Consider the following 22,534-nt stretch of genomic DNA (forward strand, 5'->3'; position numbering starts at 1 on the left):
TAAAAAACCCAATGCAGGTGTATAAATGCTATAGGCCACATGCAAACAGGCGGGGATTGGTAGCTGTGTGGCTGGTGAATATTCCAGTGCATCCCTTAGTAAAATAGGGGCTTATTCACCGAAGCATTTTTGAGTACCTAAAATAGTACTCCAGTAGAACGACTTCACATGATGACAAATTATTTTCTGCCAGGCTGAACAAGGACTTCATTGATGAACTGTAACATGTCCTCACCACCTCAAGCACACTATTTGGGCTACTTCCCTCTCATAGACAACAGAAGCTCAATCAAAACAGGACACTCTTCTCAACCTCATTGACTCATTCAATTCAATTACACAACCAATAATTATATTATTATTATTATAAACATTTGTTAAGCGCAACTGCAACTCCACCGGTATCCCGGTGCTGCAGGGCATAAGACTGAGCATGCGGAGGGGAGACTAGTGCCTGGAGATCCACGCTTTCAGGAGTGTCCTGAATGATGAATGACCCTGAGTCAGTCTAATGTATGCTGGTATACTATTCCACAGTTTGGGTCCCTGATCCGAGTAGGCTCTACCTTCGGTTCTTGCTTTCTTGTACCCAGGAATATGGAGTTTAGGCACAGAAGCTGAGTGCAGCAATTTGCCTGATTGGTAAGAAGTAATCCAATCTGGCAGGATGCATGGTGCCTGCTAATAGACCGTCTTGTGCATGCTAAAAGTTCTCTTTTTCACTAGCAACCAGTACAAGGAATCAAGGGCTGTAGAGGTGCAGGAACTCCATTTCTGACCAAGCTAGTTTGGGAGCTGTAGCTTGGATTAATGGGAGACGTTTTATTGTCTTCTCCGGTGCTCCAATGAGAAGGGCATCATAATAATCAACCAGGCTTATGAGTCTACTATGGATGATGTGGGAGGGCCAGCTGGTCAGAAGAAGTGGAAGGATTTTACGTAAAGCTCTCAAAAGAGCAAAAGGTGATGGAGCAGGATTTCGCAAAAGAGAAACCTGCTTGAATTGAGTACCCCTGTAACATGTACTAACTGAAAGTAGTGAGTGTATACTAACGTGCACCACCACATTAAATATGGGAGATTTGCTTTGCAATATGCATGAATTAACCCTAAACCATACGTAAATAACCGGAAATGTAAAAATATTGTGTGCAGAATGTATTATGAAGGCTTGCATGGCAAGGCCGCATATACATTTAATAAAAAGCATGACATGTGTTGTTTTATTTTTAATAAATTATGCAGCTGTCCTGCTTATGCTATGCTAGGTTAATTATTAATATGGAGTAGCGATAAGGTGGGTGGTTAACAGAAAAGATTACATTATCACATAATTAATAAATGTCTGTTTTACCGTTTTTGTAGTAATGAACAAAACCCCATTTTGTGTTAACTTAGCAAGACTTCAGAGGGAGGAATGGGTAACACGTGACCAAGTAGCTGAACTGCTGAACAAGCTGAAAGAACGTGACTTGGTGAAGGAAAATATGCTTGACATGCGGCCAACTCCAAGTGTCTTCATGAGAAAGTTCTGTAAATGATGAATGTATACATTTTTGTACCTTGATTGTTACACATGTACTCATGAGAGAGAAGGGATGAAAATAAATATGTGGGAATGGAAGTTTAACAATGCAGTAGTCAAAGAATCATGATCTAATGGTAGGGTGACCATCCGCCCCTAGACTTCAGCCAATCCCGTAGCTGGGACCGGCGACTTTAGCAACTATAGTGGGATGGACATGTGTTTTTAGGGTATAAGAATAGGTGATTTATGGGTGTGGTTTGGGCAAGGCACGGAAGGAACGGGAGGCGAGAGAGGGACGCGCCACTGATCGTCGGGTTGCAGAGAGGCCGATCTGATCCTGTCCTATCCCTGTCCTGATACTTGAGTCTTTGATCCCTGACTCTCCGTCCTGGGGGTCCCCTACCGCTACCTAGGCCTGGGTGATGGTTTTCATACATTCATATTATTTGGGTTGGTATTTTGATAACTTGAATTTCTTTGCATCTTTTGTCTCTTCATCTATCCCTCCAAATTGATGAATTTTGATTAATGCATATGTCTGATGTCTCTTTATGTATCCACTCTACGCAACGTATGTTTCTGAGATTGTTTCATTTGCTGGACGGTTTGTTTAGATTTTACTCTCTCTCATTAGGTTCTTTCTAAGATTAACGCATTTAAAATAGATACAATTTTATAAGTGGCAAACAAAGAGTGTGGTTATTTTAGTCAGGGTTATGGTATACCTCCGTATAGAATTGCCATTGCCTTCAATTCTTCAACTAATTGGTCCATCGACCAAGTAGATGGGAAATTGAAAACAAGTTTATTGAGTAAACTGTGGACTGTCTTATTATTGATCAACTGAGTAAAGACTTGAAAGAAAATGTGTTAACTTGACACCAGCGCAACAGGGATTTGGGTGTATGTGTATGGGCCAAAGTACGTGATTTAATGAATGTTCATCCCTGTTCAAAATATTGAGTTTGCGCTGGATCACAGGTATTGGATGTCTTCTTTGCATGGTCTACTAGTATGAGAGTGGAGTTTAGTCGTACCCCCAGATCTTGTACAGTCTGTCCATTGAGGAATTGACCCATCTCCTGTTGGCTAGAGGTTATTTAGATGGCTGGCATCTGCCCTCCCAACCTGGCAGACCATGGTCGCCATCTTCCTAGCATTAAACTGCAGTGAATTGTTTCTAAGCCAGTCGGCTATTCTCTTCATGCACTAGAGAAATGAGTCAAAGGACCCCACAGAGCCTGGGTTAAATGAAACTATCAGCTGGGTGTCATCTGCATAATTGATAAAGTTAATTCCCAGCCCACAGATGAGTCTAATGAGAGGCTGGATGTATACATTAAACATGGTGGGATTGAGAGTGGAGCCCTGTGGAAGTCCCTGCTTTAGTGAAGCAAAGCTGGAGTGAAAAGGAGGTACTGCCTGCTCGCGGTCAGAGAGACACTGGCCACACCAATCCAAGGCATTTCCCTCTATACCAGCATTCTTCAATCTCTTGCACAGGATGGAGTGATCCACAGTATTGAATGCTGCAGACAGGTTCAGAAGTACTGGAATCACTTGCCTGTCCTTAGCAATACAGATATCTTCAGTGACCACGACCTGAGCTATCTTGGTCCCATGACTAGGCCTAAACCCACATTGTGCTATGTTGAGACAGTTACTGGTCTCAATATGGGACAAGATAGATTTATTAATATTTCTTTTCAGTACGTTTATCAGAAAAGGCAGCAGAGAAATAGGCCTAAAATTGGCAAAGTCTTTAGGACTTGCAGATGGTCTCTTTAGCAAAGGTGTAACTAACGCCTGTTTCCAGGCCTTGGGAACCTTAGCAGTGGCCAGAGAAAGATTACAGATGTAAAGGCTCAGCCAACTGTCGTGCAAGTGCCTTGCAGTGTTTTGGAGGGATGGGGTCGAGTGGAGAACCCGAAGTAATGGCTCCGCCAACTCCAGGAAGTCTTCCTTCATAATTGGAGAGATGATTCCAAGCCTTTGATTCCTGTTATTCTCCTCCAGTATGGTGGATTCTAGATTCAGAATGTGTTCAGGTGATAGAGGTCTTGCTGTGTCATTTTTCTTTGTATCTACAATGTTCATTATTTTATTCTCGAAAAATGAACCAGTCCCATTACACAGCTCCTGTAATGGTATAATTCTTTGTATGTCACAATCTAGGGATTGCAATGTTTTTACTAAGGAGAGCATCATTTTTGCTATATTTGGGGTGTGTACTAGCTGTTTGGCAAAATATTCTGCTTTTACATTTTTAGCAGCTCTTTATAACCTTTTAAAGACAATTTGCAGCTTGTTTTCTCCTGGTCTAGGTATTCTCTCCTCCATTTTCTTTCAGCCCTTAGGCTTTCAGATGAAAGCTTAGCTTCCCTGAGTTGGTCATTGTACCAGGGGGCAGATTGAATTCTTCTGCTGTGTCTATTCTTTCCGGGAGCCCAAGATCAAGGAATTGTGTTATCCAACTATGATGAGTATCATAGGCTTCTTCTACATTAGTTGCCAGTAGAATTTCCTCAAGTGGAGGGGGCAGATCTTTAGAAGCCCAGGTCCTAAATTTAGCCCAACATCTGGACCATACTGTTTCTATATTGTCTTGTGGAGGGTTAAAAAGAATATTCAAAACAGATTTTGACCCAACAAAAAGTTGATCCAGAAATATGACATTATTTCTGGTTTGGAGATGGTATCGGTATTATCAAACACCATATCCAGAGTATAACACTGCCAATGCGTTGGACCCTGTATGTGCTGATTAAGCCCTAAAGTTTCATGGAGGTAAGTAATTTAGCCGCCTTTTTGTCATCCCAGGTGTCTAATCTGAAAATAAAGTCTCCAAGAACGAACAAATTGGAGTGTAAAATTCGTAGTGGGCTGCGAAAGTTCAGTAAGGGCCTCATTACGATGTCGGTCAGAAACTAAACCACCGACTCCTTGACGGGCTCGGTTCTGACCGACTTGTGGTCGGCGGTTCCGCCAGACCGATTATGATGCTTCCAAACACCGTTCAGAAGGATTCCCATTGACTTCAATTGGAGCCTGTGTTCTGACCGACAACACAGGCTCCTATGGGAAAAATGGGTGTCTTCAGAAAACTTTGCACCCTGAGCGGGCACCCCATGGTGATTGCCACACTGTGCATGGTTTTACAGGGGGTACCTTGGGTACCCTCTCGACCCCAAACCGGAGGACTCAGGATGAAAGGGGGCCTGCTAGGGGCCCGCAAAGTCATTTTCCAACAGCCTTTTCATGTTGAACAGACTGAGTCGGAAAGGCTGTTGGAATCTGACATCATAATCGGTCAGTTGGAAACGCTGTTCATTGAACTGTACGAATCGGCTAAAACCGACTCGGATTCTCCGGATGCCACTCAGAACCAATTCAGAATGACCAAATGGTTCCCCTTCCGCAAGCATCGTAATCAGTCAGTCGGAATTGTTTCTGAATGAGTCGGGGGGGGTTCCATCATGGTCTAGGGGAATCCGACTGTCGGTCGGAGGCTTTCCGACCGACATAGTAATCAGGCCCCAAGTTGTGATCCTAATTGGAACCAGGATCTGGGGGCCGATAGCATAATATCACTAGGATATTTTTATTAGCAGACAGCTGAATATTGAGGGCCATTAATTCACAGTTTGGCGGGGGAGCCACCAGAAGTAGCGTTGCTTTTATATTATGCCTAAAGATCACTGCTATCCCGACTCCCAAACTTTCCTTTTCTGAGTACCTGTATGATTGCATACCCATCAGGGTAAGCATTTACAAATTCCATCCGTATATTTCCAAACCTAATAGAATATCTGTTCCTGTGTCCTCCAGTAGTAATTTAACTTCAATTACATGTTTAAGGGGGGATCTGGCATTAGCAAGCCCACAATAGAAGATTTCAATCCATTTATATATTGGCGCTATCCCTGTTGTAGTTTCTGCATACGTGACCACATTGTTAGCTCACCCACCTGTATCATGGCACTGCTACGGAACATAAGGGGGTCTCAAGACAAGAAACTCTTCCCTTATGTCATTTCTCCACTTTAGCTGAGTGCTCCATGCTGCTGGGTAGAACCGGCATAGTGGCTTGTGCTGTGCACAGTTGTTGCACAGACGGCCGCAGACAGGCATGCCTATAGCACGGCAGCAGTGAACCCGTAGCTTGCATCTGCTGTGCTTCTGCAGCCTGACTCCTATTAAAAAGCAAAAACCACAGTTGATGGAGAGAATGCAGAACAATGTCATATATTCACCCCAGTACAGAGATCTGGGCCTAAATCCATAATTTCTTTGCTCACCGTGCAATTGCAGTTTGAACCCAGCCATATGCAAATCAGTCTTGACCCTGTGCCTCATGGGAACAGTCCAGCCTGAACTGCCAAGCCAGGTCCTCCCTGGACTGGAAACAAGCATCCTAGGACCGGTTTCAGGGTTTCACCACTCTTCAGCCTGGATAGCTTGATTCCAGTGGCATGGAGAGCACGGGACCCACGTCTGGGCATACCCGTCCCACTTGGGGTGACAAATGAAAAACAACAGTTGATAGACAGAATGCAGAACAATGTCATACATTCACCCCAGTACAGAAATCTGGGCCTAAATCCATCATTTTTTTGCTCACCAAGCCATTCTAGTTTGAACCTAGCCATATGCACATCAGTCTTGACCCAGTGCCTCATGGTAACAGTACAGCCCGAACTGCCAAGCCAGGTCCTCCCTGGACTGAAACAAGCATCCTACGACCGGTTTCGGGGCTTCACCCCTCTTCAGCCAGGATAGCTTTATTCCAGTGGCATGGAGAGCACGGACCCACGTCTGGGCATACCTGTCCCACTCGGGGTGACAAATGCAAAAACAACAGTTGATGGGCAGAATGCAGAACAATGTCATACATTCACCCCAGTACAGAGATCTGGGCCTAAATCCATAGGGGCAGATTTATGTTCCCTGGCGCATCCCTGCAAATCAGCAGGGATGCGCCAGGGAAGATGCATCATGCAAGTTTGCCCTTGCGCCACCGCAGATGCGCCGCATTTACAATGCGGTGCATCGTGGCGCAAGGACAAGCAGATGCGTGACGCATCTGCCGGCGTAAGGTTGGCGCATTGCTGTAGTTGCGTCGCAACCGTGACGCAGCTCCAGCAAGGCTTGGGGTGCCCCTATCCCTAACATGCTGCGTCAATCCTTACGCCTGCTTCAAGCAGGCGCAGGGATTTGACGCAGCATGGCTGGAAAAGTGACTGAGTGAAATCTTGTAGATTTCACTCAGCCACTTTTCGGAGGCGTTCCTGTGCCGGAACGCCCCCCCCCCTGTGCAGGTACGCCCACATGTGGCGCAAGCTTCACAACGTGAGGCATCTCCCTAGATGCGTCACGTTGTAAATCTGCCGCAGCATGGCGCTGGCTTTGCGTCGCCGCTGCGTCACAAAAGTGATGCAACGGCGGCGCAAAAGTGACGCACAGGGCTTATAAATCTGCCCCATAGTTTTTTTGCTCACCATGCCATTCCAGTTTGAACCCAGCCATATGCATATCAGTCTTGACCCTGTGCCTCATGGGAACAGTCCAGCCCGAACTGCCAAGCCAAGTCCTCCCTCGACTGGAAACAAGCATCCTATGACCGGTTTCGGGGGTTTCACCCCACTTCAGCCAGGATAGCTTGATTAAAGGACATGTGGTGTGCAAAATAAAGTAGAATGATGTCTAGTGGGAATGCTTTTGGTGGGGGGTAAAAATCACCACTGCGTCAGTGAGGCCTCTCTTCAGCCAAAATGTGCAAAAGCGCGATCAAGCAACAGCGCAACAGTCTAGTAGCAGTGGGTTATTCCTATCAGCAATTGATTTTTAAACAAAAGTCGACTTGTCCTGCCTCATGCAGATTTTAGTGCAAAGTGCAAGATTTCCAGCAATTCACTTATCATTCATTTTTAAGGCAGTATCATTAACACAAGTAAAAATAGCATACAACACAATTAGATAAATGGTAAAAGGCCAAGTGATTTGGCTTACCTTCTGGTGCATGTCCACACCCTGTCTGCCATTAAATTGAGCAGGACTCATGGTGTGCAAAAAAAACTAGATCACCTACCAAGATGGCGTCTAGTGGGAGGGCATCTGGCGTGAAGGGAGGGATGGCTGCCCTTTCAGTAAAGCCTCTCTTCAGCCAAAATGTGTAAAAGCACGATCAAGCAACCGTGCAACAGTGGGTTATTCTAGAAGCAATAGATTTTTAAATAAAAGTGGACTTGTTCTGGCTCGCAGTTTCAAAGTGAGAATTTTTTGTGCAAAGTGCAAGATTTCCATAAATTCACATATCAATAATTTGTTAAGGCAGTACAATCAACACAAGTAAAAATAGAATGCAACATAATCATATACAATTTTAAAAGGCAACATGATGTGGCTTACTTTCTATCAACACAGTCCAGAGACAATATCCATGACCTTATCTCGTCAACATCACCAACAATCCATGTACAAGCCACCCATGGCCCTTGAGTGGCCTAACAACTTTGCCATTCCTATTTCCCTGCTTAGCGTACTACTAACAACCCAAGGTCAGCCAATACTCTGACTCCTTAAATCTAGACCTTGAGAAAGCTTTAGATTCTTTGACATGGGGATACCTCTTTGAGCTTCTAAGATGATTCAGCTTCAGTGAATGTATCATTAAGATACTATAAATGAACCCCGCAACGTGTCTGGGTAGTCAGGCTAACTTCATCTCCTTACATAGTAGACAAAGGGAATGGGCAAAGTTGCCCCTTTCCCCCATGCTCTTCACCGTGACTATGGAAGCTTTTGCCATTAGACTGAGGACAGGGGCGAATATGGAGCATACCTCTTGCAGCCAGAATATATGTGGTTTCCCTATACGCTGCTGAAAGCTTGGTCTATGTTAAGGACCCCAAAAGGGACCACTCTAATATAGACCATGTGTTACTGTTTAATAAATTGTACTTTTCTAGAGCCTCTGGCCTACAGGTAAGTTGGAAAAATTCATGCACATTCCTAATCCTCTCTAACATAGTCAGGTTGGATCTAGTGAACCCCTTCAAATGGTAGGGGGTTTATTTCTGCTACCTTGGGATTATGATTTAGCACTCTGATCAGGTTCTCCTAGACATGAACCTTACTACAGTGGTATTCACCATTAAATCCCAAATAACATTCCGGAGAACACTCCACTTGTGTTCATGTGGTACATCACCCTTTCAAAGGCCCAAACCTTCCTTTTTAATACATATGTCACCTCTAGGGCAGCCCCTGAACAGCCCAGCGGGCAGGGTGCAGTGTCTTAAAAAAGATGACAGGTAATTTTAAAATTTGCATGCTCTAATACTGAAAACTTTAAATGTTTCTCTACTGCAAGGCCTACCTCTCCCATAGGATAGCTTTTGGTTTTCCTATTACATTTCATAAGTGATAACTTTCAATTAGGAGCAGGTAGACAGGCCAAGTTTGGCATCTAAAGAATTGTAGCTGAAAGCCTTCTCTAATGGTAAAGTCAGATTTTTGTCACAATTCTCAAAAAATATCACTTTTAGAAAGTTGGCATTTTCTTGTTCTTGCCATCTGGTTGGTACCTGCAGACTGTTCCTGGGACACATGACTAAGTGTAACTGCTAGTTGGTCTTTGTGTATTGAACTCAGACAGTGAGGCAAAGGGAAGATAGGTATTGGTAGGATGGGCCACCCTGAATTAAAGGAGGAAGTGCTGTCACCTGCCACACTAGAACATCACAAAGGCTCTCCCTGAGCACTGTCCCAAATGGGTTTTTCACTAGTCTTTTGTGTCCCCAAACAAGTTAGCACCAGGTCAGGGAGGAAAGGGATGCCTTACACCTCAGGATGGTAGGAGCCTCTAGAAACTTCTCCAAAGTGGGCACCAAGTATACATTTTGGACCCCAACTCTTCAGTACACATTTCGACCTGTGGAAGACTTAGAAGAAGAACTTCAAGAAGGACTGCCACTCTGCTTCCCTGCTGTGCTGCTCCTCTGCACTGCTGCCTTCCCGCCTGAGTGAGAAGGATAGGACCTTCATCATGAACCCAAAACCAGCAGAGTGACTCCTAGGTCAAGGTGCCTGAAATCCTCACCAGAGCTTCAGGGACAGAAGGCTCCAAACATCTTGAACCCAGCGCCTTATGTGAGTCCTACCCTCCAAGTGGTGACATCACAGTCCTGGACCCTTGGAAATGGGCCTAAAGGTGCTCTGCCAGCTCAACTGTTGTGCCACCAGGACTGACACATTGTGACTCATCACCTCTGAGAAAATCAGCATTGGAGCCATTGCATAGCACATCACCTCATCCAACTCCGCATCAAGACCATTGCCTTATCCATCCCAAGTGCAGGACTTCGTATCGCTGTCCGCAGCCTCTTCGGAAACGTCACTTTGTGACATATCCTTGAAGCCACTCGTCAACTGCATCCTTGATGATGATGCAGAACCTCACATAAGAGCCTCGCAGCTTACCAGAACCAGCGTTGCATGACATATGTACACACCACTACCTCGCATTTCCTTGGCTGCGTGACATTTTGCGTGACATTTCCTCGGCTGCGTGACATTTCCTCAATGTGGGATCTCACAGCACTCTGAAACCAGGAGTTAAAGTATTTTGTTCAGCGGGTCTAACTTGGTCCGTGTAGCCAAAGTGCACTCCATCATGGACAGCCTAAACTTGTGACTTTGTCCTGGTCCGTCACAGCTAAATAACTACAGTCGACACTTTGTGCTTTCAGGCACTATTTTACTTACATTTTTAAAATTGCATATTGCTGGTTCTATTGATTAGATTTTTTTTATTTTGGTCTTAAATTATTTACTAAAGTTTACTCTATTGTTTCAAAATTGGTGTGGGATTTTTCTTGTGCTTTGTTTCACTTTATTACAGTTGGAAGTGCTATATGAATATTTTACACATTGCCTTTAAGTTAAGCCTGACTGCTCTGTGGCACGCTACCATAGGGTTGAGCACAGGTTAAATTGGGGTTTGCTTGTGACTTCACCCTGACATGGATTGTGGTGGCTGCTTGAGTAGAGTTTCACCTCACTCAACCAATAGGCCAATTTTTTACAGGAAGATACACCAAGAGCTCTCTAGACTGCTGAGCATACATAATATAGAGAGTCGTCTGTACGAGCAGAAGGGTAAAAAAATGTGGGATTTCGGAAGTAAAATGTGGGCTCCAATATCAATGTGGAGGAAGACGGCCAGTAGACAGTTGAGTTAGGGACAAAAAAAAAAACCTGCTTTTATAGACATCTTACTTATTCTTATGTGTTGTATTCTGTGTCGATTGGATATATATTTGTGCTGACTCTTTTCTGTAATGATGTGTTCAAACTGCAAATAAAATAAAATAAAAAAAATAAAAAAAGAGAAAGGAAGATACACCAAGAGGTGCACAGTGACCAGCACCACCAGCTCTGCTGCCTCCTGTCCTATTGGAAGGGAGTCATTTTAACTCAGTTTTTCTCCCAACCCTCCCCTACATGTATTGTTGTGTATCATAGTATTTTTTCTACCACTGACCTTAAACCTATCCTGGTGTGTCCTGATTCTCGAGTGGTGCTCTACCTGAGGAGGAGATGAAGTAGGACCTAATCTCTAAAAAGAAAAATGACCAGGAAGACTTGTCCCTCAATCTGGGGCAGCATTTTAGATGCTCTATATGGATTTTGGCTACTCCATTCCGGTTGGGGGCTTTAAACTATCCTTACCAAGATATTTTCATTGCAGATTCTTTAGCAATATTCTGACGTACATTTTGTCTTAAAAAGCAGTCTACTATGAGTTTAGCCATCTTTAAATATGGAAGAGCAAACAAAAGTGGCTAGTCGATTAACGTATGCTAACATTTACTATACTTTGTGTTATGTCCTTTGACCTAATTTTTCTTGACACTCGGTGTCATAGGTCATTATCTCAATTTAGGGCACAGTGGCATCCTTGTGAAGTGAAATACCCAATTAAAATATTGAGCGAGAAGGTACCGTTGCCCTGAATTAATTGTATCGTCCTTAAACGTTTCAAGTAGTGTCCATACCTTTACCTAGCGTTGGCTTTTTATTTATCTGCTTATAGAATATTTCCTTGGTCTTTATTTACATTTGGTGTGGTGTCCCTTTTGCAGTCAAAATGTGCGTCGTGCCATCCCTTTATTACTCAATATATTTCCCCTACATCCCTTCTCCATTGCTGTGCAGACACCACAGGCAGTTTGTTGTATGCTGGATACAGCAATTTGATAATTTTACTACCATTTCTATTTCTTTTGTGACGAGATTTTAAATTGTCTATTTTAAAATGACTAAGCCATCTTGTGCTGAGGTATTTTTATTGAAGTTACTGGATAGTGAAATAAAATGTAGTGACATAAATGGCACCAACCTCATTATCCATTCCAGGAAAGGACTGCAAGATGCTCTTCTTTTCTTCCTCACTCTCACATAATTTTATTTCAGTAATACCATCTTTCAAAAGGAGAAATCCTATTTATCAAAAAATGTTTCCTCAATCAGAACATGCAGCAGCAGTTTTACTTTCATAACTGATATTAAAGTACTTATGCTGTAGGAAGATTAACACATGCAATTTTCAATCTGTGTGGTAGAATTAAGACCACAGAGTGAAAAGAGATAATTTTGCACATAGTATTCAATTCACAAACTGTATTTTTGTCTGAGCACAACACAATGCATGTGTACAAATGATAAAGACCACATGCAAACAGGCAATGTACAAACTTTTCACCGGTGGGGATGCGTAGTTTGCGTGGCTCGCGCCGAGTCAAGTGCATCCCTTAGTACAAATAAGGGCCTAGCCACCAAATCATTTTTTATTACATAAAGTAATACTCCAGTCGTATGATGTCACATGCTGGCAAATGATGTTCTCCCAGGAAGGAAAAGGACTTAATCGATAAATTGTCAGGTCTCCTCGCCACCTCATCCATCCAACATGCTCACACATTTGGGTGACTTCACTCTTATAGGCAACACAAGCTCAATCAAAACAGGGCACTCTCCTAAACCTCATTGACACATTCAATGTGGTGCAGTATATCACACAAGCAACACAATCTCGGGATCCTCTGCGTCATCATCGACTGCAAATTTGACATGGCTGCCCAAGTCAGTCCTGTCCCTGCTTTATACTTCCATACCCTGAAGATGCTGAGGAAGCTTTTCAAATGGCTCTCAATCAGCACACGGAAAATGGTCACACAAGCCCTTGTCACAAGCAGGAGAGCCTTCAGGAACACTGTATATGCCGGGATCAACCAAAAATGTACCCTAACACTGTACACTATTCAGAACTCTGCAGCCATAATTTACTCTCAACCTACCATGGTGCACTCACAACACACCGCACATGAAGGCGCTCCATTGGCTCCCCATTCATAAATCAGCACATTTACATCAGCTTTCATAAACCTTCCAGACACATTTGCTCTCCTGGACTCCAACTTGCACAAATTTCATGTGTATGGAAAACCAGATCTGGCGGTCGAGGCCTTCTCCTACATCACACCTAAAAAATAGAACAACCTGACACTACACATAAGAGCCTCCTCCTCACTTATTGAATTCCACAAGAATCTGAAAACCTGGCTTTTTGAGTAGTCCCACTAGGCCCTAGGTATGACTAGACTCACACCTGCTCAGCACCAGGATACCGTCTCGGGTGATAGTGCACTCTACAAATCTGCTGAACAAAACTCCAAAGACAACATCTGTGACCTAGTCATTTCAACATCACCAATGCATACCAGCCATACACCTTGACTGGCCCAACAATTAACAAACAAATTTCATTGTGCGCGCTGAAACTCCAAATGCGTTTCAGCGCACGCAATGAAATTCGTTTTATTTATTTATTTACTTACATTACTCCGGTCAGCCGAGAGCCGGAGTTTACTACCCCCCACCCTGCCCCCACCCCGGCCCGCCTCACCGCCCCGCGGTGCTCCCTCCACAGGCCGCTACTGCTAACCTTCTCATAGTTCTTACACAAAGGTTTTTTTTGGTCATCTAGAGAGATAATTGGGGAGCTCACTTGACACAACAGCTGGGGCAGAGTGGCGTTAAGTAACCTGCACCTTTCGATGGTGGCCTGGGGTCTTTGAGCCCTTAACTATGACCGCTACTACTCGGTGGCCCAACTTCAATGGCTGTGCTGTTGTCTTGCAAGCTTGTCACTGGGAGAGACCTGTGCACAGGGTGGTCACAGTGCCAAGAGGAACTAAGTACTCTCTGCCTCCCAGGTGTTTGCCATGTGTGGCACCATTCACTCCTGTTGAGCAATGCTTTGTGTTTCTACTCCAGAAGCATCCAGAAACCAACACATCATCAAAAGGTTGCTCCCTACACCCCAGCTGGTCCACTCCTCAGCCTCCCAAAGACCAGGAGTAAATCACCAAAGAAGAGCTGAAGCACAGGCTCAACACCAGTGTCACAATTATTGGTGATCACTTCCAAGATGATCATCTCCTCTCATTCAACTCACTGAGGGAGCAGAGCACCATACACAAGGGTCAGTTCTAATGCATTGCATCCTTCTCCATGTCCTTTAAACCCACTGGTCCATCTCGGAACAAGAACTGGAGCCGTACTCCATGGTCCAATCCCTGTACACTGTGAATCACAGTTGTAGATACATTCTTGGTTGTGTAGAGCCCCTCTAGCTCTCACGCACATCTCACTTCAACCTTTATACGACAATGGAAAACAGACGTAGACAGGGCTTTCCATGACAATGAATGAGCCAAAACTGTTACATATCCACACACCCTTCGCGCAATGTAGAATTTAAACTCATACAAATCTATATCCTACATGAGACCTATTTATTCCAAGTAGCAACCATCACTTCCCCACCTATGGCACCTCCTGTGTCTGCTGTTTGGCTGAAGCACCTCCTGTCCCTACTGTTTGGCTGGCACTGCTGACTTTAAGCTCATGCTTTGGTCGTGCCACTCTTTGGGGAATTATTGTTTTATTTTACTAAACATACTATCCTCCCTCACTGCCTCATAATTAAGAAGCTTGTGCTCTGGGCATCTATAAAATACCAAAAAGCAAGGTTGCATGTTACTAACCTCGCTCTGCACCTTGTTAAACAATCACCATGAAATATAATGCCATGGTTCCTCCCACACTTGAGACTTGGTGGCAAGCTACCATTAAATGGTCCAAGGCTGAAAGAAATGTCCTACACAGAGAAGATGGCAGAGGGCTTCATAGATGACCCATGGTTGGAGACTTGGATGTCACACTGGGGAGTGTGAAGGAGCATTCTAAAGATGATACACTTACCGCATAGACTCCAATCGTCTCATTGCACTAACGCTTGACCTACTTCTCTCTTAAATCCAGGGTGACACCATCCCCTCCCTGCTCACCATTCTGCCCTGACTTTTGCAAGAGCAATGAAGTTCTTCCTCACCCGGCACCGCCACTACTACTGTTGCTCTCATTTTCCATGACTAATTCTGGCAAAGGCTCTCTGATCCCTCATTCATGCCACTCTTCCCCAGTTTCTCAATTTCCGCAAATTCATGGGTGCAGCACACACCACAGGTGCCCTGAAACTGACAATGTACTCCTTCAAACATAAGTTATTCAATTTATAATGTGTTTGGAAGTCATAGGAGTAGATACTCCAATGACCCATATGTAAATATTTGAGAGTGTAAGTTCATAAATGTAGACATTTTGCATCCGACAATCAGTCTAATACTCGGTACTTGCTGAACACAGGATGATCTCTGCTAGGCATGAATGTATATAAAAATGGCGATAAATATGGTTTGGAAAAAATTAAGGGAATGTCTGGGCGACCTTGCATTTGCTTTCATGAGTTTTTGTGTTTGCTCGATCTTCCTATTTTCCTTTTTTCGACAGGCAGCCAAGAACAAAACAGGGAAGATGGTAAAGGAGGACTCTAGCTGCTAGGTGGATACAGTAAGAGGGGAGGGCACAACCACCAGCAGGGAGGGTGCACCCAACCGCAGAGTCCCTTGCTCACAAAGATGGATGGAATGGTTGATCTGCACTTTGACAGTTTTGATTTCAGAACATCACATACCAGGCCCCATCGTCATTTGGCTTGAAGTCAGCCTCATCACCAGTCAAAAGACACTCACAATATTGGCGCCTCCCTCTCCACACCCTGCTACTGTTTATCCCACTATACATTTACAGCCTGGAAGATCAGCAACTGAGAGCGAGATTCACCACAGACACACCTGAGCCCTCACGCAGTGTCCCACTGTGGCTTGTTTGTTATGTGATCATGGCTACCTTCTTGGAGGCGAGGAGGCAGCTGATTTCTTGTTAACTGATGCCCTCCGGCCCTTTACAAGGTGTTTGTAGAAGGGAAGGTATACCAAGAGCTCTGCTGCCATCTGTCCAACTGGACTGGAGTAATTTTCACTCAATTGTTCTTCCAACCCTCCCCTACAGGTATTGTTGTGTATCATAGTATTTATTTTCCCTCTGTCCTTAAACCATCATTGGGATGGCCTGATTCTCAGGTGGTGAATCCTCCTGAAGAAGAGCTGAGGGAGGATCTAGTCTCTTATGAGGAAAGTGATCAGGAACCTTTTCCTTCAACCTGGGGCAGAATTTTGGGTTCTGGTTGGGTGTTACTCCATAAGGGGTGGGGGTATTCATTTGGACTTTTCACTTGTAATTGGCATTTGAACATTAATTTAGGACTTGTTAACATTTTGAGACTGTGTATTTTGGCTAGGGGAGGGCAGAACTTGTGGAGTTTCAGCAATTCCACGGAGCTCCATGAACGGGCAGCAAGTATGCATGTCGCGCTTCAATTTAGCAGCAGTAGTGCAAGCATCACTGAAAAACACAGTGGGAATGGCACCATGCTGTGCGCACCAGTGTGCAGCCATTGGAGTTGATTTTGCTGCCTTGTGTAGAAAATCTACTTGAGAAGCAGCCCTCTGATCGTGACTGCCCATGCCTGCCGCAACTGCCCGCACTAGAAAATCGTGCTTGGGGGGCCAAATCTCGCTTACACTTGCCAGCTCGCATTTCTGGAGTCTTGCAAGAAAATAATTACATCACACGACGACTAGTGGAATTTGGCCGAAGCTCTGTGTTACAAAAGAAACGTGGAGTCACCAAATTCAACAAATTCCATGGGCGACCTTGATTTTGGTTATATTTTACTTTTTTGATAACATATCACCATTTTATATAGACTGGTCCCCTGACATTCCCAACATGTTTTTCAGATGCCCACCTTCCCCCTCCAAGTTCAATCTACTTCCTTGGACTCATGCAATATTTTTCTTCTCTATCCCTTATCTAAGGACTGTTGAATTTTCCTCAAAGCGTATAATGCAAATATTTTGTTTACTTTTAAAATATAATATTTATACAAATATTTTTTATTTATCTCTGACATGATTGTGGTCTTACTTTTTATGTGTGTCTGTGTGGGGGGATACTAGTTTATGTAAGTGATTTTGTATTAGTAAGCATTACTGAACAATCATACAGAATCAATAGCACAATGCAGTTCATTATTCTTATATACCCATATTTATGGCCTTCCAAACAATAGATGACAAGAGTGTGGTCAAGAGTGTGTCAACTTCCATGAGAGGGAGGTATCGTCTGTGTGTCCGGCTGCACAATGATGGGCCCAGATTAGGTTGAGTGAGTGGCTGTTGTGTAGGTGCACATGGATTTTTGGAAGGTTCAGGTGGGTTATTGGTAGGGTTTGTGGGTGTGTGGACCTTGCAGAATGGTTTTCACCCAAGTTAGCTGAGGCACATGACTTGGCCATGTGCCTTAATAAAAGCACCTGTGAGATATGGTTTATACATTTGCATAGCCAGGCATGGCAGTGATCTTCATTGTGCAACCTCACCATGTCTTGGAGACATTTCTTAATGTTCTCAATCAAAGTTAGGAACTGTCCCTGGTGGGATTAATTGTTGCACAGAATCTGAATATTTGAAGAATATTCCTTTGTACAGAGGATTATTGGAAAACTGATCCTCCCAGAGGACGGGATTTACCCATGTCAACCAAGACAATAATTATTCCTGAAGATGGCATTTAGAATGGAATGGCAGAAAAAATGTAAGTTTTATTCCAGTTTGACATGAAAGAATCCATAACACTGGCCAGTGTTAGAGGCAAAACAAGATTATTTAAGCATTTTTTATTTTAGGAAAATCCCCATAGTATAAACTATTGGAACAGCAGAGGCAGCATGAAGGGATCCACTGGTGTTCTCAAACAGTATACAATGGTGAGCGGCCTTGAAGGAGGAGCAGCGGAGGGCATCATAAGAGGGCAACCATTTCAGGAAGCTTTCACTTAACTCAGAATGGAGGCAGGGCCAAGAGGGGGCAGGTAACTGTGTGCGGCAACATCTGGAGCCCTAGAGCTGGGCTTCAGCAAGAACAATGGGAGGAAAAGGGGACAGAAGGCAGCGTAAGGCCAAGTTATGACAGTAAGCAATGGAGGTGGGAGCAAGTGAATGATATATAAAAGTGAGCGAGAAGGAATGACAAGGAGAGAAATAGAGGGCCAGGCATTGTGAAATCATTGATGGCGGGGAAAGGGAAACAATGCAGGGAAAAAGAGAAACCTCACAAAGGGGTAATATGTATAACATTGGGAGAATGTAATCCAGAGACTGATGTCAGGAGATAAAGGAGGTGAGTAGGAAAGGAAAGTGCAAAGGGTGAGCAGCAAAACAAGGACAGGGTTGAACTACTTCTTGTCAATAAAACGTAATGGCAACAGCAGTGAGACAATGTATTCTTCCATTAAATGAAATCTCATGAGCGTGTTGCACCCTTCCATTCACGGAATTGCAAACCGTGAAACATGCATGAAAGTTAGTGGATGATGGGGGGGTGGGTTAGCCAAAGCTCCTTCTCCTTGTACTACTTCTTAGATGCATTTATACAGTGTTAAAGCTATCTGAAGAGGCACCCAAAACAAAATGATTTCCTAACACTATGAATAACACATCAAAAAGAGGCACACACATGTTGATCATGTAGCTTTGCCAAATACGTCAGAACCAAACATAAATATCTGTTGTTATTAAAAATATAATGTCACTGTGGAATGATATGATCTATCTTACGGTAGCTGCAGCACCGTAAAACATCTCAGACAATTATTTCTTAAGCAGCATCACTTCCATAGACAGATTAAAGACCAAGAATACATTCTCGTTATTTTTCTCCTCAAATGACAATCTATTGATTGGAGCTAAAGTGCATCTGGCAAGTATAGTGAACATTTCACCTGCATGAAATGAATGGGAAAGAAACTGATTTAGTACTGCTACCTAATTCTACTTAATGGCGTGTGGTGTGGTGCCTGAAGAGTCATGTAGGTTTTTCTAAAGTGTTCTGCAGGCATCTGTGCCCATTACTTTTGTCCTTTCAGGTAGTTTCATGATGAAAAGAGAGGCTTACAGCAGGTTGCCAACCAGATCCTTCATTGAAGCTACGAATCATTTGGGAGTCCAACGTCTGTAGTGTTTAGATTAAGCATTTAGGCAGACTGAGAAATGCAAAAGTCAGGACAGCTCTTCCTGTTTATTCTCAGTCGGTGACACGGTTTAATTCTATATAAATGTGTTTTTCCAGTGCTAAGATTCTTCATTTTAATATGAAATGTGTGTTTTTCCAATAAATAGAAGGTGACTAGCTGTGGTTTTATAAAATGCACATTGCTAGCATACTCTTCTGTTCTGAAAATGTAACATGAAATGGTGATGATTAAGCTTATGTTAATACATTTGTGATAGTTAAATATTTCTCCTCAAGCAGCAGCGATGCACAGTTCTTTCTGAGGCGACTGCACTCTTAAGGCACTGTGTTGGTTCCAAGGGCGATGTGCCAAGTCTAATCCTGCAACCGGATGGATGCGCTGGTTGTGCTACACCCAGACAGGATATTGATCGATATCCATGTTGCAAGTATCTGGGTCCACTTCCAGTGAACCAGACACAGTGGCAACGGTAGAGACTTTGATATCCCTGAGTTTCAAGCAGCAGGAGGCAAGTATAGAGATATGCTAAGCTGACATCATGGAATGTTATGATGTCAGCTTGGTAGAGAATGTGGGCAGATGAATTGAAGAAGCTGGTGAGCTGGGAGCTCAGCTGGGATGTCGCAAGCCAATAAAATACTTTGAAGAAGATATATCTGTCCTTTAATCTTTACACTGGTGACGAGTTGAAGGAACTGTGCAGGGGACAGTACTGCGACATCTCCACCCCTGGATGAAATATATCTGCGTGTAAAAAATTGAGGCAAGTCATTCATATAATTTATTTAATCATTACTGGGAGTTCTACATAATATTTAACCTTGGGATCTAATCGTTTTTGAAAGGTTAATTTGGGTCAATTAACTTGACCAAAATATATTCATGCTATTAAATGAATTGTCAACTGACATTGTAAAGCCGATAAAGAGACAATTTGGATGAGCGGCATGTTCATAAAGAAAGCTTTGAAACATAAAATTGTAGCTGTTTTTATCATCAAGAACGCATATTTTACTAAATATTTCCATTAAAACAGTTGAAGTTGTTTGAAACATCACCAATGCGAGTAACGGATGTACGTGGCTATCATTTGTAGTGCGAGGCACCGGCGCGCGTGATCGGCACGCGGCCTCTAGCTCTGACAACCCCAAGCACTCGCGCGTGGGCTCAAGCACGTGCTCTATCAATTGTGGCACGAGACACAGGCACGAGTGATTGGTGCGTGGCCTCTAGAGCTAACAACAACGTGAACAAGCCTTTGAGCGTAAGGCTAGTATCGGCGCGACTGATCAGCACGCGGCCTCAGATGTTTGTTAAGGACAAAATAGAGTTACAACGTGTAACAATACAAATATTCAACATGACTATCACTCATTTATAAGCCCATCAGCACAACAAAAAAAACTAATTAGCGGACTCACCTTCCTGCCTTCCTTGATTTTTCATCCTCCACAACTATATGGTGATGGTAATGGAAGAAGGACTCTTCGATTGAACAATATAGGAAGAGAAAAAAGACTGTAAATACTGGCAAATAACATTGGAGTTTACCAAAAAGCTGACAATCTATGTTATTATTTTAATTTTTTGTGTTAACTTATTATATTAACTTATTATATTAATTTGTTGTGTTAAATTGTTATTTTAATTTGTTGTTTTGGTTTGTTGTGTTATATTATTTTCAGAGATGGCAGATCAAAGTATGGCTTCAACTCCACCTTTTTTGGCTTCTCTTGGAGATCCACCAGTACTGTGGAAGCAATGGAAAAAATTATTTCTCAGGTATATACTAGCTATAGGTGGAGATCGCTACGGTCCACTCAGGCGTCAAGCTATCCTTCTACACCATTTAGGCATTGAAGGCAATAGAATTTATGAAGATTTGCCTGAAGTATCTTTGGGAATGGGTGATGGGCAACCAAACAATGTTTTTGAAATGTCTATGCAAATGCTAGATATCCATTTCACCCCTAAGACTAACTTGGTGTTAGAACGACATACGTTTTTTTCCAGAGTGCAGAAATCGGATGAAGACATAGCGTCTTATGTTGCTACTTTGAGCGGTTTAGCTTTATCCTGTTGTTTTGAACAATTAACAGACTCCCTTATTAGGGATCAAATTGTACGTTGCACCAATGACAAGAGAATTAAAGAAAAGTTATTAACAAAAGATCCAAATTTAAAAGAGACTATTAAAATTGCTAAAGGGATGGAACATACTGCAATATGGTTAAAGCAAATAGATAGTACCAGTTCTGAAAAAAAGAGTGGTGTTGTAGCTGAAATGGAAGCCTCTCAATCAATAAAAAAAAGTTTTGATGAGAGTAAGAGAACTGATGTTAAAAAACTGACTGATGGAAACAGAAAAGGGGAATTAGAAACAAGGGAGAAAAATATGAATTGGGGAGAAATAAAATGCTACAGGTGTGGTGCCCCGGGACATCTTGCTTCTAGTACAATGTGTGCAGCTAGAAGTGCACTGTGCAGGAGGTGTGGCAGGAGAGGACATATTGCCAAGATGTGTAAAACAAAAACGGAAAAAGCAGACACATGAAGAGTTCAGTTGGTGGATCAAGAAGTGAATGACATTTGTGAAAATGTTCAAGAAATAACTCTGACTGTGGAAGGAGAACAAGAAATACCCTGCAGGAATGGAATGACTGTGGTCAAACCATCTGGTGTAAAATTAGAGAACACAGACAAATTGGAGAAACCACATTGTGATATCTTTCTTGATGGACGTTCTACAAAAGTACTAGTGGATTCTGGAAGTTTATTCACTCTTATTTCCAGAGAAACTTTTAAAAATATCAGTGACTACTCTTTGTGTAAGTCTGATATAAAAGCTGTAGGGTATGCTGGAAGAAAGATAGAAATCTTGGGATTGAAATGGACAACGATAAGCTTTAAGGATAGGAGAGTGTTTGAAAGAATATATGTAACTGATTATGGATCTGATCTTCTTGGTTGGCGCCATCAATATGATTTGGATATAATTGTCAACCCTTGCGCTAAAGAACCTGTAATGCTGACTGAACGAGTCGTGGTGGGAGAAGTTTCTCCGGAAGGTCATGAAGCACTGATGAAGAGATTCCCTAAGGTGTTCTCAAATGAGTTAGGTTTATTGAAATGATTTTCTCATAAAATTGTTCAAGGTGTAAAACCAGTGGTAGATAAAGTGAGAAATGTGCCTAACATGATGAAACAAGCCTTGAAGGAAGAACTTGACAGGTTGTTAGAGCAACAAATCATTGAACCAATAGAAGCTTCAGAATGGTTGGCTCCTATTGTGGTGGCACCCAAGGGAGATGGAAAGATCAGGTTATGTATTGACTTGTGCAATTTAAATAAGTGCATCTGGGTGGATAGACAACTGCTACCAAACATTTCTGAAATTCTAACTGTGGAGGGTAAGGAAGTTTTGTTCAGTGTTCTGGACATATC

This window comes from Triturus cristatus, chromosome 5_1 (genome assembly GCF_964204655.1).
Source record: "Triturus cristatus chromosome 5_1, aTriCri1.1, whole genome shotgun sequence".
Classification (NCBI taxonomy): domain Eukaryota; kingdom Metazoa; phylum Chordata; class Amphibia; order Caudata; family Salamandridae; genus Triturus; species Triturus cristatus.